This window comes from Eschrichtius robustus, chromosome 3 (assembly GCF_028021215.1).
Source record: "Eschrichtius robustus isolate mEscRob2 chromosome 3, mEscRob2.pri, whole genome shotgun sequence".
Taxonomy (NCBI): domain Eukaryota; kingdom Metazoa; phylum Chordata; class Mammalia; order Artiodactyla; family Eschrichtiidae; genus Eschrichtius; species Eschrichtius robustus.
The window spans coordinates 171231980-171258894 of NC_090826.1; positions in this window are offsets into that span (position 1 = coordinate 171231980).

Below are 26915 nucleotides of genomic sequence, written 5' to 3' on the forward strand. Positions count from 1 at the left end.
TCAGAGAGGTGAGAGCTGCACTTCTGTGTGCAGAGAGGGGAGTAGGGTAAGGACGGGATTTCTGCCAAGTTGGCAACCTTTGCTGAATTCTCCAAGTCTCTTGTGTGCGCCCATCCGCGGCTAAGTCCTGCTCTGCATTTTCCTTAGTGTCTTCCTTCTGAGTCCTCTGTCTTCTGGGTGGTCAGCTGCCTCGTTCACTGCATTTACATCCACAGACCAACAATAAGCAGTAAACATTTGTTTTATCTTTTCAAAACTATCTTTCCGTATTCCAAAAAGAGAAGAGAAAAAAAGTTATTCAAAACTTCTGAAGTAATTAAAAAAAAACTGTGAAGTGGGGCTTCCCTGGTGGCGCAGCGGTTGAGAATCTGCCTGCGAATGCAGGGGACAAGGGTTCGAGCCCTGGTCTGGGAAGATCCCACATGCCGCGGAGCAACTGGGCCCGTGAGCCACAGTTACTGAGCCTGCGTTTCTGGAGCCTGTGCTCCCAACAAGAGAGGCCACGATAGTGAGAGGCCCGCGCACCACGTTGAGGAGTGGACCCTGCTTGCCACAACTAGAGAAAGCCCTCGCACAGAAATGAAGACCCAGCACAGCCAAAAATAAATAAATAAATAAATTTATAAAAAAAAAAAAAAACCAAACTGTGAAGTGTTTTGGTTTGTAAAATGGGAAAAATAGCTTACACTTTTCTGAGGATGAATATGAGATATTTAAAGCATAAAGTGCAGGGTCTCGCCTTCAATAAAGGCGTGTACTGTTTAATTCATATTTTAGTGTATTTCTGCATGTTTACCTGTTTGCCTCCACCCTGCTTCTCCCCTTCCCTCCGTCCCTCTTCTCCTCCCACCCCTTCCTTCCTTCTGTCCCTCCTTCTTTCCAACATATAAACCATAGACTACATACAAATTGATAACCAACTTATCATAGATATTTTGTCTACAGGATTTAAACCTAGTAATCCTCACTTAGTAGAGCCCCATACCCCATACCCTATTCACTAATTTTTTGGTCAATACCTGTTTGTCGTTCTGTTCCTTTGCCACAGAGTCAGGAATGGAGCTGGATTTGAAAACCCTCTGGCCCTATGTCCCTCCCTCCCAACCTCATTCCTTCTTAACTTTCCACATGGCTAATACCTGGACAGAGCCAAGTTCAGGAAACATATGTGATGATTTCATAAGATGTGTTTGACAAGGAAGCACTTACAAAGGCAGAATATTCTCAGAATTGCACACAGTGAGGCTGACTAATAAGTTCTTGCAATAAGAAGTTGTCCCAGTTGGGCTTCTTCTTTTGCCCCCTCGTCTCCACTTCCCCTTCAGATTTCTTCTCATCTGGTTATGCGGTTGAGTCAGAATTTGAACTTGAGGATCATTTTGCCCAGAATCGTTTTGCTTCTGACACAACTGTGTTAGAAATCCGGCTGGGGTGAGATGACCTCTTATTTCTCTTCCAACCCTGTGATTCTGTGATTTTTTTATGAACAGGAGGAGGAAAGCTATGCCATCTAATAGCATTTACTCTTTTGAAAATTTCCCAAGAGCGCATGACTTGAAGTCTATTTATTCAATTCCTCTGAAAGTTGGGTAGTCTTTAAACACGTGTCAGGACAGCCTGGCTTAAAGCCTGTATATTTTACTAAGAGGTTGGTGGGCTTATTTGATTTAGCTCATGTTAGAAGTTAATTGTTTTTTTCTTCTCCATTTTTTTGCTGGCAATGACTATATCTAATAGAATAAAGCTTTGTCCAAGCACCCGCTCTCATTCCTTACACACATGAGATGGGAACTGTGGATGGCTGGTGTTTTTTTGAGGTTCCCAATGGACCATGTGTTTCACATCAAGCGAGCAAATACCTTTTCAGCTGAAAAACCTTTCAACGGCCTCAAGTTTCCAGACCAGACTTTACCTCTGGGCTCCAAACAGATCCAGCCTGACTTCATGTTGGTTCACCCTTAATTTTGGCATAATAGATGCTGATTCATGAGAGCAGGTTCCAAAGATCTGCTTGGGATTATGCCTGAAGTCTCATATGCATTATTTTTCCCCAACCCAAGTCTTGCCATCCTGTTACGGGAAGCCCGGTGCATATTGATGGCATAGTGACAACGATGCCGCTGGTTCTTCCTAAGAGCTTTATGAAGCTGGTATGGCTATTTTCCATACTTTACAGGTGAGGAAAGAGAAAAGGAGATTTAGGGAGATAAAGCTGGCTGCTCAAGATTGAAAAGTTAGCAGGCAGAGTCATGATTAGAGTCTAGATTTTGACACCACAGTTCAGACTCTTAACCCACATCCCAAACTGTGCCTACAGCAGGAAGGGTAAGTACTAAGCTCTGACAGAGTAAGACCATTTTTTCCACAGGTTTGATCAAATTAATTTAGGGCCAAAAGGATCTTTGAGATCTTCTGACCCCTCCTCCTTTGTTGATGGAGTCAAGGCTTGCAATGGCAGGGACTTGGTCAAGGTCACACTACCGGCAGTGCCAGCGCCCTGCAGTGCCAGCACCAGAACGAAGACACCCTGTACTCTTTCCAGAGCCGGGTGCGGGGCAGGGGCAGGAGTCTGAAATTACAGAGGAGTGAGAAGGTGCTGGCCAAGAATCAAGAGAACTAAGATTTTGTCCTAAATGAAAAATGAATTTACATTTCCTTGAAATAAAAATATATATTAAAGCATCCAATACATGTAAGGGATCTGGAAAGCTTTCCTGGTCAAGTCCTTCAGGAAAATCCAAACTCCTTCCAGGATCTACAAGGTGATGTGTGATCTCTCCCTGGCTCTCCATTCCAAGCTTTCACAGTGTGAGTCTCTTTTGAGTCCTAGAATCCAAACCATTTTCTTTTTCCTTGGGCTTTTTGCTGCCATTTCACCTGCTTCCCAGCCTTTCCTTTGTAGGGCTGGTTCCTTCTTTTTTAAAAAAATTTTTAAAAATTGAGGTATAATTGACATATAACATTATATTATTTTCAGGTGTACAGCATAATGATTTGATATTTGTCTGCATTGCAAAATGATTGACTTGGCTCCTTCTTTAAGCCTCAATTTAAATATTCATCCATTTAACCAACAAGGACCTATATAGCACAGGGAACTCTGCTCAATATTATGTAACAAACCAAATGGGAAAAGAATTTGAAAAAGAATAGATACATGTATGTGTATAACTGAATCACTTTGCTGTACACCTGAAACTAACACAACATTGTTAATCAACTATACACCAATATAAAATAAGAAGTTAAAAAAAAATTCATACATAGACTTCATTTAAATAAAGAGAGAGCTTTCCTGACATCACTCTATGTATGAATGCTCTCTGCCCCCTCCTTTAACATTTTACCTATTTTTTTCACCATTACCACTATTTGTACCTAGTTCTTTGTTACATCACTTGAGTAATGTTTGAGGCTCTTGCTAGATTGTAAGTCTAGTGAAGTCAGGGCTATGCTTGTGCTGCTCAGTACCTATAACCTGGCACATTTGTTGAACAAATGCCTGGCTGGCTGGTCGGCTGGCTGGATAAATGAAGGAATGAATTTCCATCTCCCCAACCCGATATCCACTCCTTGGAACAGTATTATCTGAAGCTCCTATAGTGGAGAGATTTTGGTATTCCAATCAAATTCAACTTTATTTTCTAAGAGCAGTAAACTGAAATTACTCACATTTCAGTGTGAATTTTTTTTCAAACTAAATAGCTAGTCACTTAGCAAAAGCCCAAGAGAATGGGACAGAAGTAAGGCATTATTTTGGGGAAAAAGGTGACAGATCCGGAACTGTCAGGGCTTGGAGGTACTCAGTGTGTGTAATGCATGCATGCATGGGCCTGCTTGAAGCTTCCTTTTCCAGATTTTGAACAATTAAAAACAAAACCCTCTCAGTTGTAATTAATGCCTACTTCCTCTTCCTATAAATCAAGCGCCTGCTATATTGGAGTTCCTTTCGCTACTGAAGAGACTGTGTCCAATGCCTCTTCCTGACCCTGGGGTCTAGTCCAGTACCGGGCACTCCACTAATGCTTATCAGGCCATCTTCACATAGGAAATGAGTATATACGTTTTGGAACAAAATTAGTCTCCAAGTATTTTATAAATATACAATTAATAACAGTAACAATATTAGTAGTTATTATTGAGTGTTTACATATGCCAGGTGATATGTGGCTTTGTTTTCACTATAATTTAATTCTTAAAATGACCTTTTGAAGTAGGCACTGTAGTTATTTCTGGGTCACAGGCGAGAACATGGAAGTGAAGGTAAAGAAACAAAATGAAAAAAACAAAGAAGACCAAACTTCCCAAGGTCATACAGCAAAAAGTGCAGAGCTAGCATTCCAAGCTGGTCTCTTTGATTCCAGAGCGAATGCACTAAACACTCTGCCACGAACACAAGTCTTTTCTCACCTTCCAATTCTCCTGAGAAGGAGGACTAGACACGGAAGCCCAAGAATGATCTACCTGATGGCAGGTGCTAAAGCAGCGGCAGCCAGGGGGTCCGGCTGCCTCTGGATAAGCATGTAACCACAGGGCCTTCTCCCTCCCCTCCTGTAACACCCCCCGTCACCCCCATGCCCCACTGTGTGATTCCCACGGAACTTGGCAGCACCCTTGGGGGCATGGGATTCTTCCAAGGAGGGCACCGGAACTGGTTTCTAGTTAATGTTCATAGTTGAGGGGTAGTGGAAAGACACCAGGCCTAAGTGTGTCTCTTAACATCTGTGATTTGGGCACAGCATTTAACTCCTCTAGGGCAGAGTTTTCTCATGTGTCCATGAGGACAAGGCTAGTGGTGACCTAACAATGCTGTTGTCAGGACTGAAAGAGCACACTGCATTGGAAAGTGTTTTGTATGCTGCACTATCTTATAAATGCAAAGGTTATTTTTAGTGGTGGCTCTTTGAAAAATTTGGTGCTGTTTGGTCCAGGCATAAGTGATCTCGGTCTTTGCTGATTGACTGACACAGTATGTAGGGGTCCAAAGTCCTGAGTTCCATTGGCTGCTGTCCAGAATGTGGGGCCGGGGCTAGGGGGATGGATCCCAGTCTTCCAAAGTGATGGCCCTCACAGCTGGCTTCCCTTGTTGAGAAAGTTCAATGAGGCTTGGCCATAGGTTCCCAAACATCTGGAGTTTGCCCATAAGGACTCATTGCTGGGCAGTCATGATACTGGTAGCCAGATACTTTGTCCTTTACTGACAGTCAGCCCAGCCTTGCGTAGCGATCGCACAGGCAAATCACTACTGGGGGAGGAAAGGAAACACTTCTAATCATTTCTGAGTCAGCTCTCTGACTTACTGGTTTTGTTCCTTCCCACGTGAAGCATTTATAGAAATGTGCTTGGCTCGGAGAAACACGCTTCGCTGGATGGAGAGACGCATGCCTCCGTTAGGGGTGCTGAGTGGCCCAGACAAGGTTCTAAAGCGAGAGATGAATGGTTTCATGTTTTGCGGTTCTGAAAGTTGGGGATAAGGCTTCCTTTGACGGAGGGTTGAGCAAAGCGATGAGACTGAACACAGAGTGCTTCCCCTTAGCAAGTCCAAAGCAAACCACTTTTGACTTCCACTGGAAAGTCCAGCTACGTCCTCATGTCACTGTTTGTAAAGTGTTGCATTCCTTGGCAGGGGAATATGTAGGCAAATCGCAAAAGGAAACAGAAATCATGCAAAATCTTCCTTTTGGTGGTGAGACCTCTAGTTTTTCTTGTTGGTCCTGGAGGAGCTGACAATGGCCGCATCTTTCATCACCATTTTCATAACTCCTCTTGAAATGAAAGGGAAATCAATGTTCCACCACTAAAAGTAATGGGAAGGCTGGCAACTCTTCTTCTCTGCACTCGCAGGACCACTTCTTACCCTGTCTGAAATTTGGTCTTAGCCCAAAAAGACCAAAATTCCGGAGCATCCTGGAGTTGTAAGCATATAAAGCAAGCTGTCAGTAACGGAGCAGGTCTGTGTACCACAGTGTTACACACGTGTCTGGTAACAACTTGTCCTTAAATGTTGTTCTGAGTGTTTGCTCTGAACTTTGAAGTCACCACCAGCAAACTATCCTTTACACTTGAACAGTTTAGATGACATACACTCTTGTAGGGTATTGTGTATATATATATATATATATATATATATATATATATATATATTTTTTTTTTTTTTTTTTTTTTTAAGAGGAAAATATTTCCTCAGCAAGTCTGGAAGCAAGAAGGGGGTTTAATTCTGGTGCCCAGAGATTTCTTTTGACGGGGTTTTCAGATTGGCTCAGGTGGGAGAACCACTTAGGATAATCTAAAATCCCATCAGGATCAGCATTCTGTGTGTGTGGGGGGGGGGATGTGCACCTGTATTGGATACCTGTGACCTTGGCTGAGAGCCAAAGCTTGGAAGGTGTGAGAGGTTACACAACAGATTAGATAAAAAAATGGAAAACCATCTCATTTGTTATCTGTGTATATAATGCTCTATAATGCAAACTATATGGCTGAATGGTTTCTTATTTTTTCAGTTTTCATTGGGTTTTTAGGCTAAGTGTAGACACAGCATGTAAGTTCTGATAACATTTATGTAAAAACATGCCAGTTTTTAATAGTTCAGAGTCCAGACCTTTTATTTTTCTTCTTCTGAGGAAGTAGTTGGTAACATCTGTGGCTTTTCTGATGCACTTGGGTCTACCTGTCAATACCCCACGTTGGGGAAAGGGATGAATGCATAGGATATCCCTTTGAGGGAGCGGAGCCTAACTTGAAAGGTGTTACCACCCTTGTAGAGCTGGATCTTTCTCCAAAGATTTGGGAAAATTTACTTATTCAAGCTGTTTGGCTGAAGGTTCTAGGTGTTTGATAAGGAAGAGTGCAATTATATACCATTCCTCAAAATGAAGCAGCTGCATAACCTTATGTATTTTTTAATCGTTTGACATTACACCTAGACCAAGGGATGGGAAATATGGTTTGAGGAGTCACTAGTAATTCCTTGGGGACCATTTCATTGTCCCCAGCTCTGCCTTCTGCAATATTAAAGTTTACAAGGTGACGCCGAGGAGGATTTTGTTTCTGGTATGAATTAATTTAACTGTATTTATTATACTACTTATGTTTTTAAATGAAAACCAGACATAATCTCATTGGTGTTTCACCAAAGCACTGCCACATTTACTTATTTATTGTTTTTTGTGGTTCATGAAGGTTTTTTCACCTCACTGATATTATTATCCATAGGCAAAAACATGGTATCTTGGTTTATTCTACACTTTAAGCAATTCAATAAATATTTATTGATTTTATCAGGCACTATGATAAGTGCTGCTGTTACCAAGATGAAAGGATGTAATTCCTGCTCTGAAAGAATTCTCAGCCTAGTACAGGAGACAGAAAATAAACAAATATTTTCAAGATGGTAAAACCCAATGATTTGGTGATGGGCTTTGGGTCAAGACTGCTTGGTTCTGAATCTTTTCTTTGCCATTTATTAGCTATGTGCTCTTGGGAATGTTTCCTAATTTCACTTTATCTCAGAGAAGTTAATCAACGTGTACATGGAGATAAAAATTTCTCTTCTTGGGGCTTCCCTGGTGGCGCAGTGGTTGAGAATCTGTCTGCCAATGCACGGGACACGGGTTCGAGCCCTGGTCTGGGAGGATCCCACATGCCGGGGAGCGGCTGGGCCCGTGAGCCACAACTGCTGAGCCTGCGCGTCTGGAGCCTGTGCTCCGCAACAGGAGAGGCCGCGATGGTGGGAGGCCCGCGCACCGCGATGAAGAGTGGCCCCCGCTTGCTGCAGCTGGGGAAAGCCCTCGCACAGAAATGAAGACCCAACACAGCTAAAATAAATAAATAAATAAATTTATTTTTAAAAAAAAAATTCTCTTCTTATAAAGATAATTGGGGTATTTAATTGAGTTGATATTGTCATAATGAAAGAGTTAATACACGTATGAAGTGCTTAGACCACTGGCTGGCACAACCTAGGCGCTTAATAAATATTAGGTGCTATTCAGAATTATGTGGGCAATAAAATAACTGTCTGTATCTGTATCAGGATCACTGGGGAGAGGGTGGGAAGCTTAGTAAATGCAGATTCCTGAGCCTCTGCCTCAGTTTCTGATTTAGCAGAACTGGATGGAGCTTGGGATTCTGCAGTTTTAACAAGCACTCTGGGTAATTCTTATGCAGGATGTTCATGGAGGAACTCTTGCATATTGGATGCAGAAACAACATTGAGGAGATGGGATAAGCCTTTGTTTAGGGGTGGAGTCAGGAGAAGCTTCACAATCACTTCATATGATATGAACTCTGGGTTTTGAAGGATGCATAGGAGTTCAACAGCATGTGTAAAGACAGAGTTATGGATCATTGTGATATGTTTGGAGCATTAGTTTTTCCATGTCACTGGAGGTGGTTAAAGGTTGGGTGGTTGAAGGAAAGCTGTGGGTGATAAAGTTAGAGAAAGAAGAGTAATTTCTCGAGAACACCTGGCCATAATTAAAGAGTTTCAGTGAATAAGTGGGTCAGAATGTTTTCTGATATCATTTGGATGAAAGTGAGTGATAGATTAAAAGTTTAATTTTGCAAATAGTCCTGGTAGTGATAAATAGAAACAATCATCACTGGGCTAGTTAATCATGATGTCAAATTCTGTTCCAATAACCAGTGCTGAGCTGATTAAGAAGAATGCTTAGGAAGAATTCAGCTTAGACTCTGGTAGTTGGGGATATTTAGACTTAGCAACAGGTTAAAATAAGGATGTGAGGTCTCTCCCTCTTCCTCTCGTGGATATTTTCCAAATAAGGTAGGCTTTCACCCACTTGAGGTTATTAGATGTTTTGGATACTCTAGATGTTTTAGATTTGGATATTTGGATATTTGAGGAATAATTAGGTAGTGCCACAAAACTCCTTCTATTCCATAAAATTATAAGGGATCATGGGGAACACAAATGCTCTTGTTTTCCCTTTTGGTCAGCCCCAGTACAATTATGAATATAGTAGAGGAGGCAATGGCCCTATATTACAGATAAATAAATGAATTTCAGGCAGAATAGGTGATTTTCTTCTTGCATTGTATTAGATCAAGAGGATTTCATGAGTGAAATTGAGGAGCAAGAAGGTTCCACGTGAAATGTTGCTCTACACTGCTCTATGGTAGAAGGAAATTTTATGGAAACTGGTGAATTCCATGAATCCCCTGATCCAGGGGTGGGGGAAAGGAAGGGGATTCTTTGGGAAACCTGACTGGTGATGTAGCTTTTGGTGAGGCAAGGGGAAGGAACTAATAATGTAGCTGGAGACTGACTAATTGGCATAGAAGTTCAGGAGTCATTTTTCCTTTTTCTTTCTTTCCTTTTAATATTCTCATGCTTCTAAAGTTCTATAGATGTCGTTTATTTATTACCGTATTAGAAGAAACTTTATTTCTGCTGATTAGAAGCTGCTCTAAAAAAGAGTTACATAGCAAACCAAATCCTCATCAGATTGCATGAGAAGACTTTCTCATCAGGTTGCAGTGAGAAGACTTTCCCCACTGTGGGCTGCTCCATTTTTATTGTATCAGCTTCTAGCATTAATCTATATCTACTGATAAAAAAATGGGTACTTGACAAGGGAAAAGACAGCCTGGTTTTGTGTGTGTGTGTGTGTGTGTGTGTGTGTGTGTGTATGGTTGTGCATGGCAAGTGGATGGGAACTTTTTAAAAACCCTTTGGGAGACACTGTGGAATATCTCTCAGCAACATTTTCCCTCTTAGGTACAGTAACCAGAAAGTAGTATCAAAAAATGTATAAGGTTCTTGGGCATCTGGAACTATCTGAGAGAGCCTGTGTTTAGATTCATGGATGACAGACTGAATAGTGGGTCATGATGGGTGGCCAAATCCTTTGAAACACAGTAACCCTATTGTATATCTAAGATCTACTAAATTCAAAGCAATCTATAGCTTGGATGCTTTTGTAAATATACATTAGCCTTTAAGCAAACAAGAAATTATGCCTGCTTTTTTTTTTTTTCCTTAAGGGAAGAAAGTGAGAGAGAAAAGAGATGAAACAAACAAAAAAAGCGCCCAGAGAACTTTCTTTTGCAACTCTAACTTCTTTCCCTCGTGACATTGTTTTCTAAAGTTGCAGTGGTCCTGTGTGAATGAATATGGGTTTTTATCCCTGAAAACAGAGGCCTGCTGTCTGATGCAGGCTACTCTTTCCTCTTTGATTGGCAGGGCTTTCTGTCTCACTCCCATTAGAGAAGAAATACTGTTCAGATTTCGACACAAGATATTACCAGTGGAATAAACAGTGCCATTTTCATGATAAAGTGGATGTTTAAGGGTTTATTTAAGCCCACTGGTGAGCGACATTCCACTTGAATTAGGAGGTACTCTTGCAGGAAACAATTTTTATCAACTTAATTTTGCTACTTTCCAAGCTTTTCCCACTCAGCATACAGAAGCACGGTGTCTGCAGAGATACTGCGGTAACATTCTGCTATTAGCAGAACTTAACACAGAGCAGTAACCTCTTTCAGGTGTTGCGATGGAATACCTAGAAGGGTTAAGACAAAGAGCCATGATAGGAACGGCAGGGGGCGCTCTAAGACAGGCTGCAGCGCGTCAAGCTGGCTGCACGGTGCGAAGCTGTCGGAACAGTACCCGACTTCCATCCCCCTTCCTCTTCCCTTTTTAAACGTAGGGAAGGAAAAAGAAAAGAATCATTATCCAGAACACAAAGGGCGCCGGAGAACCAAATATATGCAGCTGAAGAACTTAAAACATTTTTTTTTCAGGGGACTCCAAAGAGAGGAAGCTTGATGTCACACGGTCCCATTCTGGATGTCAGTCATTTTGCAGCTGTCCTGGCCTAGGGTCTCCTTCTCTTCTCCAGCCACACCCCTTCCTCCTCCATGCCGCCCTCGTTTGGGTCTTCTGCCATTTGATTAGCTTGGACAGCACCGTAGGTTTCCTTTAGGAAGACCCCCAGCCCGCACTGACGTCGTCACGCTCTGCAGGAACAACACTTCTGTGACTGGCCTGGGTAGTGCTAACTTAAGCATCGCTCCCCTCTCCTGCAGAGGTAAGTGAGCCAACGGAGCTGAAATCTTGGGAGCAGCTGAAGTCAGGACACCTAGTTCTCAGCCCAGCTCTACCCCTGGGGGCCTCCCTTAACCTCCCTTGGACTCCTGTTCTTCATTTGTAAAATGAGGGAATTGGGCTAAATGGCCTCTAAGCCCTAAGGTTATGTCTGTTCATAAAACAAGTGAGAGGTACGGCAACAAACCAAAGAAGTCAACCCCAAAGCAAGATTTTTAGTGCAAAGTTTTGAGGGAATTGAGACAAAAAAGTTATTTTTTCTTTTTCTTCTGGAGTCTGAATGACCTGATTATAGGTCCTGAGTGCTTTCCTTCTATCTCTATGGTGGATCAACCAACAGATTTATTGACCTTTTTACTCTGTGGTCAAAACAGAGATGAGCAGATTAGGAGATTATGTCTTAATTGGTAGTTATCTTTTTGCTAATGGCTTATTTATGAGTTAACAGCAATTTCTTTGTTAAGCAAACCCAACAAAAATATTGCTTATAAACTGACAGATTACACTGCATTTGCTCTTTTGTTCTCAGAACAAACTTTAAATGTACTTTCGGGTGGTGTTCTAATTTAACTGGCCCTAATGAGGACCAGGTTGCCCACTAGGAGGAAAAGGAAAACGTCACTCTATATCACATTAATTGGCCTCAGTGATGGGCAGGATTGTACTTTGAGTGGAGAAAGTGGACAGATGTGGTGACCAAGCCGGGGGGGGGGGGGGGGGGGTGTGGGGTGGGGTGAGGGAGCTGATAAGGCAGAGATATGGAATGTAGATATTAAATTAATCTTAGAATTACACATGCACTTATGTTCAAGCAAAGGGTGCAAAGATGTTGAGAGGCAGCATCTGAGGAGAGATTTAGCAGTAATTCTCTCAGTCGGTGACTGATGGAAACCTCTCAGCTCTGGTAGGAGCTTGCTGTGCAATGGGTGTCAATTTTGTCAAATAAAAAAAAAAAAGTGTTTGATGGTTCAGGAGAAGACCAAGACATTATTTCAATATGGATAATATTGTTCTTTCACTCAGGAAGTGGAATGCCCAATAGTCTTATTCTGGAAGGTTAGTGCAGCCCATTTTCCCTTAAATGTTTGTGCCAACAATTAGATAAGTTTCTTGAGGGCACATGTTGAAATCTCTTTGTCCCTTTAGTGCCTAGTTTGCCTGGGGCTTTTGCAATAAGAGGTGCTCAAAGACAGTTGTTGAACTGACTATTCTCATTCATTTTTTCCTCTTTAATGCATCATTACAGCTACAGAAACAAACAAACCAAAAAAAAAAAAAAAAGTCCTTGCATGAAGTCATAATTTGGCTCATAAGAGGCGCTGAGTCCATTTCCAGCTCTGATGACTGGATACTCACCACCAACTTGATCCAAGCTGCTGGGAATGGGTTGCACCAACTGGGAGCAGAGACTGTGAATTGCTTAGATGGTTAGGCATGAACGTGCAAAGCACCAAAAGTCAGATTTAGTGCAAGCCTTTGCCTGCTCCTTAGGTCTGGCTTTCTGAGTTTCAAAAGATATTGATTTATATTAATATTAATGCCACTTTCTATTCGGATCGCTTCTGAGCACGAGTTCTGTGCTAGGGTAGGGCAGCATATAGTTTCTTTGCACTGCTGAGTCAGGACCAGCAGCAGTATTGGCAAAGTGCTTAGTTGGATCAGAACCACACAGGATCATATTTACCATCACACGCACAGTGCTGCGTTTGGGAAGACTTGCTTTATGGTGGAGGTGGTGAAGCTGGTGGCATTGGAGTAGGTGGTCCAGTATATCATGTGGTTGGAATCTCTGTTTTTCCAATTATTGTTTAATGTCTCTGAATCTTTGATTTTGTATCTATAAAATGGGAGCTCTTGACTTGTTTGAGAATTGAGACTATATTCATGTAGATTCCCTAGAACACGGTAGGTATTTGATAGTAGGCTATTTTTGTATTTTAAGATATGCCTTAGAAAGCCCTCGTCTTCCCAAGTATTTTCCCAAAGAGCTGTTAAAAAGTGTGCTTAGTTTTAGATGAAGATTGAGGCTCTCTGGAATTACTGGAACAGAAATACTACTCATTAAAAACAAAACAGGATGAAATTCCTTTGCGCCCTCAAACTTCTGATTCTTTACCTCTTCCTCTCTTTTCATTGCATGACTTTCCTCAGAAATCCAGTGACCAAATTATGTTTCTACTCTACTTACTTTCCTTAAGAGTCCTTACTTATACTTTTATAAATAATAATAGTTTAAAGTGCCAGTCTTCCTGAGAATATTTAACTGTTAACAGATAATAAATCTCTCCATGAAGAAATAGAATGTGGAATGGGAATTTCAAGCCTTGGCCAATAGGTGGAAATGTGTAGTTTCAGGGCACTAGAATCTTTTCAATTTTCTTGAAATTAGATTCATTGGTGGTAGCTAATGCATGAAACATATGATCTATGAAATCCTCAGAACTTTAAGATTAAATAATTTATTACACTAGTTACTTATCTGGAAAGTCGATAAGGGAAGAAACATGTACTGTCACCACTTGTTCAATATTTTAAAGTGAGAGATTGCTATAGGCCAAGAACCTTTGGCTGGAGAGTCAAGAAGTCTTGCAGCACCATCTCTGTGGAGGGAACTCATAGTCCGGGGTTAGATAGAACAGCAAGGAATCACAGATGCACTGATAACCTGGGAGCCAAGTGGGCATGACCAAAAGGAAAATTATGGAGGGGCCAGCATTGACTGCCAAAGTCTTCAGAAAGTGCACTGCCTCCCCCTGAGATGAGAAGGTTACACAGTCCATGGCAAGTACAGTAACTCCTGCACAGCTGAGAATTTCCTCCAGGGCCATGTATTCGTCGGTGGACAATGGACTGGGTCTATCTTTTTAAGATGTGATCTAACCAGAATAATTTTTAAGCAGGAAATTCTCTCAAACACAAGCACAATTATAGAGTCAAGGAGATAATCTATGTGACCTCTGTTTAACCTTGGGACTATTTATGATTTTAGACTTTTTCATTGCCTGGGTGAACAGGGGAAAAGTCTTCTATTTCCATTCTTATATCCTCCATTATACTAATTGCAGGAAGAAGGCTTCTAAAGTCCACCATTAAAAGCAGTAAAGAAACTCTATCCCTGACATGAAACACTACACCAAGCCTATGTAAAATTGAGTTACAGGCTCACAGGATTGTGGCCGTTATTTGAAGTTGTCAGCTGTGCTATTGTGGGTTAACTTCAGAAAGCATACTTTTTTTTTTTCTCCTAAGCAGTAAAGCCGTTTCTGTAGTCTTATTTTATTTGGTAACTATGCCGTGTTTAAATATAGTTTGTGGGTGAAATTCTTATAAGTTGGCATTTGTACTTTATATGGTTTTGTGCTAGGAAACCTCAGTTAAAGAAAAACACTCACAAGGAACTCTAGCAAATGTCCTTTCCTCAGGGCATATACTGCAGGCTCTCACTCTGTTCCTTTCTGACACCATAAAGAAGCAATGCAAATAAGAAGGAACACAAGAACTCAAAGCACCATGGGAACCAACTGGCTCCATGTCTCTGATAAAAGTGAATTTTAAAGTCAAGCACCTCCTTGTAAAGTACTGTGAAAAACATTTGTTTTGACCAGGTTACTGAGTTGAACAGATGAAAGGGGTTATCACTCAAATAACCCTTGTATACATGGGAACTTCTCAGAATTTACAATGCAGTCATTATCAAATTTTTCTTGCTTTGTGTATTTCAGTTAATAGGTGTTACACATAAAACTTCAACTTTGCATTTCAGTACATGATTGTGGGATATACAGTCCAGACTGGTGACGTTACAATTGCCCAAGTCTGTGAGAGCTATTGAACTGAAGAGAGCTATCATGGAAGGAAACACATACACATTGGATTACAACCTTACAGAGTATGTTCTTTGTGGTTGCATGGCCTTGTTGAGTCATCAGCTTCGTGTTCAGATCACCAAATGAGAAGTCAAAGGCAATAACATTTGTAACTGGATGACTTTTTTCTACTGCCTTCAAATAGAGCTCAAAACTGAGGACAAAGAGACATTAAGAATTTCACATTCTAAAAAGAAAAACCAACCACTGGGACCATAAACCTCCTTTAGGACTTCTAGATGCTGCTAATTCCATCTTGTGGCTCTACCATTGTGTGTTCCCTAAGATCATCCTGGTAACACATGCCACTTCTGCTTCTATTCTATTGGTCAGAATTAGTCACATGGTTAGCCTAACTTCAAGGAGTCTGAGAAATGTAGAGCAGTACATGGAAATCTTTGAGAAGCAATAGTTATTGCAATAGAGTCATTAACATATTTGGGGATGCATTGACTTCCCTCACCTTTTCAAAATCAGGTGAATGAGGGCTCTGAGATTCACTGGTAGAGACTGAGGGTCACTGAAAAAGGGAAGACTGTCCCTGATAGGTTACCAGGCTAGGCAAGACTTAGTGAAGTACCCCTTGTGTATAAGCACAGAAAAGACAATTTTTGAAGAGTGATGGCAGGGCAAAGAGAGGAGAGGGCGTTGGAGTAGTCCACACTTACAGTGGTTGGAACGTCAAAGAGGCAGGGGAAAAAAAAGATGTGGGATCTTCCCATGGGCCAAATGGACTCTGAAGAAATTGTTCTGAAGTTTATTACCAGTTCCCCATTCAAGAGAGTGGGCTATGAGGTGTAGGGATCTGGCACCAAGAGGCTGTGGGATGCTCTGCTAGGGCTAAGAGCTGTGAGGAGTTGGAAGATGTAGAGCCAGATCCAGAAGCTCACTTCAGAGAATCGTGCAGTGTGGATGGCCTTGCAGAAGTCCCAAAGAAATTTCTCTTGTCTTATGAAAGAGCAATAACTGAATGCTTGATCACTGAGAGGGCATTGATGCAGATCAGCAACAGGCATATATGTGGCAGAACCCAACAGAGAGAAAATCACAATGGCGAGAGGATTTCAATTAAGTAAGAGACAGACGTTTCTTTCTTACCCATTTACCCTTCCGACCCTCAATACCAAGTGGAGTAACACCTTCGGGAGGGCGAAGGAGGAGAGATGCCAAACCCAGAATACACTTCTATCTACTCTAAGGAGAAGGGGTGGAGGAGAAATAAAAGAGCAGATCATGCCTGGAAGAGAAGTTTTGAGTTTGAAATCCAGCTGAGTCCTGAAAATGAAAGCAAAGGAAAATAATGGAATCTTCAGAAGACATTATTTGGGGACTAGAAAGAGAGTTTCAAGAGAGAAGCATTGAACACATTAATAGGAGAATAAAGAAAAACAGAAACTCCCACTGAAATGAGCTCGTTCAATAAACCAGTTATATATCGACAAAGAGCCTACCATCTGTCTTATTAATGATGTTCCTTTTTCTGATGGGTGAGACCAAGAACTTTTTTTTTAAACATGTTTATTGGAGTATAATTGCTTTACAATGGTGTGTTAGTTTCTGCTTTATAACAAAGTGAATCAGCTATATATATACATATATCCCCATATTGCCTCCTTCTTGCGTCTACCTCCCACCCTCCCTATGCCACCCCTCTAGGTGGTCACAAAGCACTGAGCTGATCTCCCTGTGCTATGCGGCTGCTTCCCACTAGCTATCTATTTTACATTTGGTAGTATTTATAAGTCCATGTCACTCTCTCACTTCGTCCCAGCTTACCCTTCCCCCTCCCCGTGTCCTCAAGTCCATTCTCTACGTCTGCGTCTTTATTCCTGTCCTGCCCCGAGACCAAGGACTTGAATCTGACTTAAAAATCTGAGAGACTGATGTCTTAGAGTCAGAGTGAGATGGGGTTGGACCCATGACATTACGGGTTGTGAGAGCTGGAAGGGGAATGTGTGCTCCCAAGCCCATCCCCCTCATCTTTCTCAAGAAAAAACTTGGGACCAGAGTTGGTACATGGTTGGCTTAAGATCAAATTGCTGTTTAATAACAGTGATCGGTATCTTGACAATCTTTGAAGTATTATTAAATTTAACTCAATTCTGAAAAATAATTTCCGTTCTTGTTTCAAATTTGGACTATTTTATCCCTTAATTTCAAAGTAATGAGACTTGAAGGTGAGAAGATCATCCTTTTTATGTTGGTCCTCTGCAATTTTGAGGCTACCTGTGAAGTAGTGACTTCAGTAGTTTTCAGATCATTTACAACCCAGAGTACACATGGCTCAGAACTCTGTGATCAGCATCCCCTGTTATTGTGACTAAAGAATAAAAGAGCTTTACTGTATATTTCAAATATGATTCTGCCTCCAGGAGTAACTTATATCATTGCTCCTTTCTCTCCCTTTTGAGCAGGACTTATCTCTTTGTCAAATCTCCAAAAGTCAATCCAGTTCTATGGAGTATTAGAGAATAACGTTAACTTTACTGAAGATGTCACAGGCAAGAGAAGAGCTGGTAACACCATCCAGCAAAAATTAATAAAAATCTCAATCAAATAATTTGCCCCTCCAGTGCCTCTGCAGTCATCATCTACTTCTTTTCACTCTTAGATGCCCCCAAGTTACAGCCTCTACAGCCTCACTGAATCCACCTTTTCTTACCTTGCAGAACTTCCACCACCCTCCCCCATGTAAAGCAAATGAATCTTCTCACAGTTTCTCCCATCTTCACCTTCAACCATCATCTCCAATTAGGAAGGCCCCATGTTAGGAGCAGTCTCCTTAGAAAGCAGAGAGAGTCTAAATAATAAATCATTTTTTTTCCGTGAAATAAAGTGTTTCTCTGTCATATTTGTAGCATTTTAGGCAATAGAGTCTATTCATCTATTTCAGTTCCTCAGGAACAATTGATGTTTGTAGATCCCTGTTACTTATAGAATTTTGATTCCTGTCCTCATGAAAAGTCACTTCTAGTGTCAAATATGTCTTGCAGAGAACAAAGCCTTTAAAATTGGTGTGGGTTACCCATCTATGGATATCGCTTCAGGCTGACTCGATGTTTGTACTAGTGTCTGCTCTTATCTCCCTCTTCTCTGCTCTAACGTCAGATTTCAGCCTGGCTTCTCTGCTGACCTGATGTCAGACTCTAGCCCCGGCCCACCCACCTTCTTACTGAGTTCTAATTCCAGGAACCAGATTTTTTTTCATCCTTTCCTATCATCCCAGCATCCAGCATTTTTCCTTCCTTATTTTCAGATCTGTGACTTCTGTATCAGCTCTGGTAGCTGCCTCACTTAGCTATGTGGTTGGAGATACAACTTCCAGCTCAAATAGAGGGAAGTTGGTAAGTTTCAGGGCATCATTGCTGGTGCTAGATGATACTGTGAAAAGAAACTTTCATGTACTGACTAACATATCCCTCTGTGCCCTGTCAGATGAGAGGTCTGGTGTATCTTGAAAGGACAATTTTTAGCAACAATTTGTATCCATCCAACAATTTGTAACCATCTAAAGTACCGTATACATTCTGGCAAATACACCTTGACTTTTTTGTTTGTTCATAGCGTCTTTATTCATAATTGTCAAAACTTGGACGCAACAAAGTGCCCTTCAGTAGGTAAATGGGTAAATAAACTGGCACATGTAGACAATGGAATATTATTCAGGGCTAAAAAACTATCAAGCCATGAAGTGATATGGAAGAAACGTAAATGTATATTACTATGTGAAAGAAGCCAATCTGAAAAGGCTACATGTTGTGATTCCAACTATATGACATTCTGGAAAAGACAAATCTGTAGAGAAAGTAAAAATATCTGTGGTTTCCACGGACTAGGGGAGATAGAGGAGTAAACTGGTGGAGTTGAGAGAATTTTTAAGGCAGTGAAAATATTCTGTAGGATACTATAATGGTGGATACATGCCATTATAAATTGGTCTTAACCCATAGAACGCACAACACCACCAGTGTACCGTAAGGTAAACGATGGACTTTTGGTGTTAATGATGAGTCAATGTAGGTTTATCAGTTGTGACAAATGTATGACTCTGTGGGGGATATGGGTGATGGGGGAGGCCATGCATGTGTGAGGGCAGGAAGTATATGGGAAATGTCTGTACTTTCTTTTCAGTTTTGCTATGAACCTAAAACTGCTCTAAAAAGTTCTAAAAAACACACATAAAATAACATGATGTATAATTATTATGATAAAAATGCTCATAGAACAATTACTCAAATCAAACAATGTTACATAGTCAGAGCTCCAGAAATCCCCAAGATATTTTTCCAAGTGGTCTTTCTGTGACCACTATCCTGAAATATATAGCAATCTTTTTTTTTTTTTTTTCTTTAGAGTTTTACCACAAATGTTTCTTAATTTCACAGTTTAAATCTGTCCAGGTGTGGATTTCTTTCTATTTATCCTCTTTGGGATTCCTTGGCACTTTTGAATCTACGGATCAGTAGCTTTCATCAGCTCTGGCAATTTCTTAGCCATTATCCCCTCAAATATGGTCTCTGCTGCATCTCACCTTGACTTTCGTTTGAAGTTTTCCAAAAGTATAAATAGGTGCAAATCCATAAAATTGTCAGTGCTTTCTAAAAATTTCCCTCAGAGTTAGTACATGAAACAGGCGGTCATTTTGACTTCATGGTCTGAAATTATGAGCTCTAGGAGATCCGTGGCATGGGGTTTTGTGAAACAGGAATGTTGGTCTCTCTGCTGTTAGCCACAGAGCTAGTGAGGGGGGCCCAGCTCACTGCTCAGCATCAGCCTCTCAGTGGACTCAACTGTACTTTGCTCATTGCCCTGGGGATTTTTTTCTGAGGTAAATTATATGCTATTCTTAAGTTTGGGGATTCTCGAAGATCTTGGGTATTTGTCTAGATTCTCAAGCTCTGACTGTATTTTCTTAGTCACTCCCAGCTCAGGCTACTGTTTGTCATACGTCACAAAGGAGACATCACTCCCTGTCTGGACCATACCTATCTGTCTATTCAACCCCTCCCAAAGTCTGTAATTAGCCACTTTGGAGAGCTGGGAAAGCACAGAACCTGAGGTGAGGAAACCAGATGTGTCTTGGCATCACAACTTACCCATTCTGTGAGTTTGTGAAAGACACTTTACCTCTCTGAATCTAAATTTCATTAGTAAAATCAGCATAATAATAAATACCTTCCTCATAGAGTTGCAAAAATACCTAAATGAGATAAGATAGAAAAGTGCTTTCTAAACTATGAAATTATTACAAATGAAATGTGATATTATCTGACAATCAATTTATAAGACTGAGAATACAGAATCTGCCTACCTTATACCCTCTTTGTAGATAAAAATTGGTTGTTTTAGTCTAAAGTTTTCTTATAGCTTTCTTATAACTTTCATATCATCCTGAATGGTAACTCAGCTCTTTTTTTTTTTTTATTGGAAAATTATTGTCAAACTTTCAAAATATCATCTTGAACAGTAGAAGTTATCAATCTTCATTATAATAACCCAAACACAATTGTGTTTTAGGACATTAATATGCATTACATTATCTATTACTCGCTCATTTATTCCCCCTTTCCACAATAAATTATTGGAATCATGGTAGGTGTTGTGGAGGATACAGAAGAAATGAGGAGATATTCTTCAGATCTTACTGCTTGGTAGTTGGGAGGCCAGGACATGTGAATCAATTAGGAGCAAAAGATGTTTACCAAGTATTAAAAGATTGTTGATTGACATGGTTATATAATGAGAACATTAGAGAGCATCTTTTTTAAAAATTGGCTTGTAACATTATATGAGTTTTGTATATACAATAGTATATTTCAAAGTCTGTCTACACTACTGTGCTCACCACCAAAGGTTTAGTTTCCATCTGTCACCATACAGTTGAGCCTCTTTACCCATTTCACCCTTCCACCCTCTGGTAACCACTACCCTGTTCTCTGTATCTATGTGTTTGCTTTTGTTTGGTTTTGTTTACTCATTTATTTATTTTTATATAATTCACATATGAGTAAATCATGTGGTATTTGTCTTTCTCTATTTGGCTTATTTCACTTAGTATCATACCCTCCAGGTCCATCCATGTTTTTGAAAATGGCAAGATTTCACCCTTTGTCATGGCTGAGTAGTATTCCAGTGTGTGCGTGTGTGTGCCTGTGTGTGTGTGTATGCACACACACATATATACATATATTTACATATATGTACACATTTACATATATATGTATACATTGTATATATATATATACACACACACACACATATTTACATATATATCACATTTTCTTTACCCGTTCATTTGTCAATGGGCACTTAGATTGCTTCCATATCTTGGCTATTGTAAGTAATGCTGCAATGAACATAGGGGTGTACATATTTTTTGAATTAGTGTTTTTGCAGTTTTCAGATAAATACACAGATGTGGAATAGCTGGATAATATGGTAGTTCTATTGTTAATTTTGTGAGAACTCTTCTAGTGGCGACACCAATTAACATTCCCACCAACAGTGTATGAAGTTTCCCTTTTCTCTGCATTCTAGAGAGCATCTTTATTTCCAAGCCCTCTGTACATTTAAAGAATAATATCACCTTAATTTTGCATCTCAACTCAGAAGTCTAAGCCACCTACAGGCACTGTTCATGATTTATTCTATGTCTTCTTGAGTTTCTGGTTCTGTTTCTCCACAGAGCTTTAATATTTGAAGAAGCAGCCAACTGTTTTCCATTACTTAAGTACCATTTTAAAAATTTCTCCTCCACTTCCCCTTTTGATTTTTCAATTTTGGGATTGCAGTTTGAATTCTAAATTCTGTGTGCAAATGTCACACAGCAGTCAAAGAGTAAGGAGTACAGTTCTAAACTTCCAGTCTTCTTGAGCTGAAGAAGATCTCTTCTTCACAGCTACCATAAGAGTGGGAAGGGTTAATGAATTATCCAGTTCCTTGTTCTTTGCTCAGTGTCTGGTGATAACCTAAACCTAGTGGAACCACACAGACCTGCACTCAGGTTTTCCATCATTTCTATTTCTGGTGCCTGAAACAATGTCCTTAAAATGAAAGGAGCATTTTTGGCAAAAACAGAAACCTGCTGTTTGGGTGAACTTGAGAATCCTTCGGTTTGCTTTAACAAAATAAATATTTTTGTGGAAGAACAAATTCCAGATCCGAAGATGACTGAGGTAGGGCTGGCTCCATGGAGTATTAGCCAAGACATTCAGGATAATGGAAATAGATGGGCGCTGTAGGAGGCGAGTAGGAGAGAAGTGAGAGGGAAGCTCTGAATGAGATCATTGCTTAAAGAAAGTATGGTTTGGCCCAAGGAACAAGAGCTGTGCTCCCTAGATAGATCTAAGAATTGAGTATGTGGGTAGCCGTGGTTCGCTTTTCAGATGATAATTCTGACTGAAGTCACTGTTCAAGTTTTACTTCCAGCAAATACCAATTACACATGTTTAGAAAGTTAGGAGGCTGTCTTTGTATATAGATATAGGTGAAAAGTATTATAATAAATATTATTGCCAAAAGAGGAGAGCTAAAATTTATATCCCTGCTATATGCCAAGTATTGTGCAAACATTATTTTATTTGTTCCTCTCAACTAATCTATGTGTTATCTTATTATTATTATCTTGTAGAGGAAGAACCTGATGTTCAGTGAGGTTAAGTAAGTTACTAAAGGTGACAGAATAAAGGAAAAAAAAAACAACTAAAATTAGAGTCCCAGTTAGTTTGACTCTAAAATCTAGGTTTTCCCTAGTACAGGAGTTGGCCTTCTAAATCCTGTCCTCTATAGGATCAGGCTCGTCATGCTTTGTCATGAGATCTGTTATCATTTACTGAGTGCTACACTATGCATTTTGCATATGTCATTTATCATCTTCACAAAAATCATGAACATACATTTTATTATTCTTATTTTAAGAAACTGAAAAATGGACAGGTTAAGTTATATTCAAAGGCATATAGTGGGTGGAACTGATATCCTGGTCTCATCCTAGTTTGTCTCCCTCCAAAGTCCATGTGGACTTTCGTTTTCTGTTTTTTAAATAATTATTCTGACTACAATGAAGAAAACAAATTATTCTAGATGCAATGAATTTTCTGCATTAAATGAACTTGCACTTTGAGGGGCCCTATCAACCATGAGTCACTGTGCTTATATGGTTGTCAGGAAGACAAGAATGAAGAGGACATGTGCTACAGCTGTCTATCTATCTGTCTATGTATGTATGTATGTATGTATCTGCCATCAAATTGCAATATAGCAATTAATCCCCAACAGTTCATCACTAAATTGAAAGTATAGTTGATTTTAAATACTTCTCAATAAGCTCAAAAACAGAACAATAACCTACCAATAAATGGACTCAGGTGTAAAATGAGAGATTGGGCCAGAAGCAGAAAGGACACAAAACTTTTCTCCTTTTCCAGGTGAGTTCAGTCTCTTCCTCCCAGTTGCTAAAGTGTTATTGAGAATCAGGGCTTCAGCTCTTTTAGCACCAGATCCTACAGTCTTGCAATAGAATTTAATTCAATCGTTCTGTTCTTTTAAGAAACACTTATTGGGAGCTTACCATGTACCTGGCACTATGCTAAATGCTGTAGACATCCATCTCTGGAAGACTTAATCTCTGTTCTCAAAGAGCTCACAGGCTAGTGGGAGAAATAGATGTATAAACTTAAATTATGAGGGATGTCTTCCTTCATAATTCAAAACTTCAAAATTCAAGGAGCTACAGTACACAGCTAATCAGATATGTCCTGGAACATTTTCCTCTTGTCTCTGGTGCTCAGCTGAACGGAAGCTCAGCTCTAGAGTTTTATTGGGCAGGAAAGAGCCCTAATCCAAATCACCCAGTTGTTCCTGTGGGAGCAAAGATATTCTACTCTGAAGCTCATGAACAATCAAGCATGAATGCTTTCCTTCCAGTACAAAGTATATTTTAGTGTAACCAAAATACTGACGAGGGGAAATTTCTCTTTATAGCTGCAATCCAGCTAAAAAAATGCAGTAGGAATTATAGAATTATGTAGTGATCTTATTTGGATTTTGCTTCAAATGACTATACTATAAAAGCAAAAAATAACAGCAACAAAATTAACAGCCCCAAATTGAAAACAACTCAAATGGTGAATGGATCAACAAATAGTAGTATAGCCTTACACTTACAATGGAATGGTATTCAGCAATAAAAAGAAATGAACTATTGATTCACACACAAAAAAGTAGGAATCTTAAAATAATTATGCTCAGTGAAATAACCAGTCTTCCCTCCCTCCTCCTCCAAAAAGTATATATTGAATTATTTTATTTATGTAAAATTTTAGAAAACACAAACTAATCTATATTAACAGAAAGAGGTGAGTGGTTTCCTGGAGATGGGGGCATTGGTTGGGGAAGGGTCAGAGGCTAAATTACAAAGGGGCACAAGCAAACATTTGGGGGTGATACATATATTCATTGCCTTGATTGTGGTGATGGTTTCACAGATGTATGCATTTGTCAAAACTTACCAAATTTTATATTATAAAAACCTTTAGTTAGTTTTATGTCAATTATACCTCAAAAGCTGCTTATAGAAAAAGAGTAACAAAACCCTTTCCTATTATGTATGTGTATTTGACCTTCAGTTAACTTTTAGTTAACTTCCTAACTCACTTCCTCCAGAAACCTCATGAAGAAGCATGTTTCCTATGTTTCTAGTCAATATTGCCATGGCAAAAATAAACCCTAATTGGTAAATTGCATTTGGACTGGGAGGAACTAAAATTACACTGTAAATATCTAATAGGGACACCAAGAGAATCCCCAAAACAACAAAAAAGAATTCAAGACTATTTGTCCCATAAAATTGACAAAAAGATGGCAGCTCTATCTATTTACTAATCAAATATGGCACTGCCATTTGTTAATGGTGGAAATACAAAGAGTGTTAACTTTGAAATTAAACAACTCAATGAATCAAGAAAAAATTGATGCTGTGCATTATGTCAAATTGGGTGCATTATTTCAAATAAAGTAAAACTTTATTAATATTACAAGATTTCAAATTTGCATCTTTTGAATTACCATCCAATGTTATTTCCATATTAAAAAATATGAGGTAAGCTCAAGGTGTTTGGGGTATGTGTATGTAGATGAGAACATCAGGGCAAACTGCTTGGAGGTGGTGAAGTTTGTGGTGGAGGGACAAATGGAGAGGACGTCTCAGACAGAGAGAACAGTGTAAGAAAAGGAGCAAAAGTAAAAAGTGGGACGATGACTGTGGAGAACTGAGGGCAGCTTTGTGTTGTTGGTGGAAAGTGAGAGATAGTAAGTAGAGGGAAGTGGATGCAGAAGTCAGCACAGAGTGTCTTGTCTATGGCATTACAAACTTAGACTTTATCCTGAAATTGAGGGGTTTAGCTTCCCCTGAATGTCCCCTTGGCTCCCCTCCCTCATTCTGTTTTCCCTCAATGGCCTTCCCTGAAGAACTTATATACAATGGTACTTCTTGGCAACTTCTCTTCCTTTACCTTTTTTGTTTGTTTATTTCTTGGTTGTTTTTTTCAGAGCATGTATTACTTTCTAACATAATATTACATACCTATTAGAAAAGTTATTTTACTCATGTCTTCTTTAGCAGAATGTAGTTCTGTGAAGACTAAGATGTGGTCTGTTTTGTTCACTCTTGTACCCTCAGCATTTGAGTGATGCCTGGCGTATAGGAAGTGCTCAACACTCTGCAAAATAAATGAATAGGGACCCATTGATGTTTTTTAAGCTTAACAATGACAGTGTTGGATTTGTCGATCTTTATGCTGGTAGCTGTGCAGAGGAAGGATGTAAGGATAACAAGATTAGAAGCAGGTAAACTAGTTGGGATATGACTTCGGTAGTATGGGTAAAAGATGCTGAGGACTGAAATAGGTTGTAGTGGATGGAAAGAGGGGGGTGGATTCTAACAATATTTCAAATGGAAAATCAACAGGACTCAAAGAGTGCTGAATATGAGGAGTGAGGAAGAAGAAAGCATTAAGGATGACTTCCAAGTTTTTTAACTTACCTGATTATGGGTGATACTAATATAGCTGATAATGAAGTAAGCAAAAATTTAAGGGAGAAGTAGTGGATCTGGTTTTCATCCATTGAGGTTAAGACTCCTTCAGTATAAACAGGTGAAAATTTCTAGTTGTAGACTGGTAGCTGTAAGTCTGAAGGCCTGGGCTAGGGGAGGACTCGACTTGAGAAATGAGCTTTGGAGTCAGCATTACTGAAGTTGTCATGGCCACAGCAGGGTTGGAGAGTGGTTTTGCAAATCGTCCAAATCTTATAGAAAGGTGAACTTTTACATGAGAGTAGAAGGGTAATTATTTCAAAGCAGAGATGAGAAAGCAGGAAAAATCTCAACCTTTTGACATATAATATATTCCATTGGAAAGAGTGGAGCTGAATCAAAGAGGTAGGTGTAGAATTAAATGAGGAGATTTTCAAAGCTATTTTCAATAGTAAGAAGGTATTAGAAGGATAGTTGAAGGTGGTCTCAGTGATAAGTCAGTAGTGGGAAAACAAGTAGTGAGAAAGCTTGCAATGGCCAAGGAATGAGAAAATTGAGAACATAAGGGACAGGAATGAGCCGGAGGGAAATTGTTTTTCATTGATCAAAGGAATGAGGGGCTAGTTAGAAATGACTGGTCTTAAGTGTCTGACTTTGGCATATAATATTTTGGTTCCAAAATTGGCTAAGGATCCCAGGCAGCAGCATTTGGCATAGTCTCAGGTGGGGACCCAGCTCAGGATGGGGATCGCCTGGGGTCTGTAAAGCAGCCAAGAGGGCTCAAAGGACTTTGGGTTTTATAAATGTGCTAGAAAATTGAAGCAAGTATTTCTATCCTAATGATTACTTCATAGTAATAAAATAGAACATCACAAAATAATTTGATTATCTGATGGCAGCCGTCTTACTCCTGCCATTAGTTTGGTATCATTTCTTCAAGATGAAT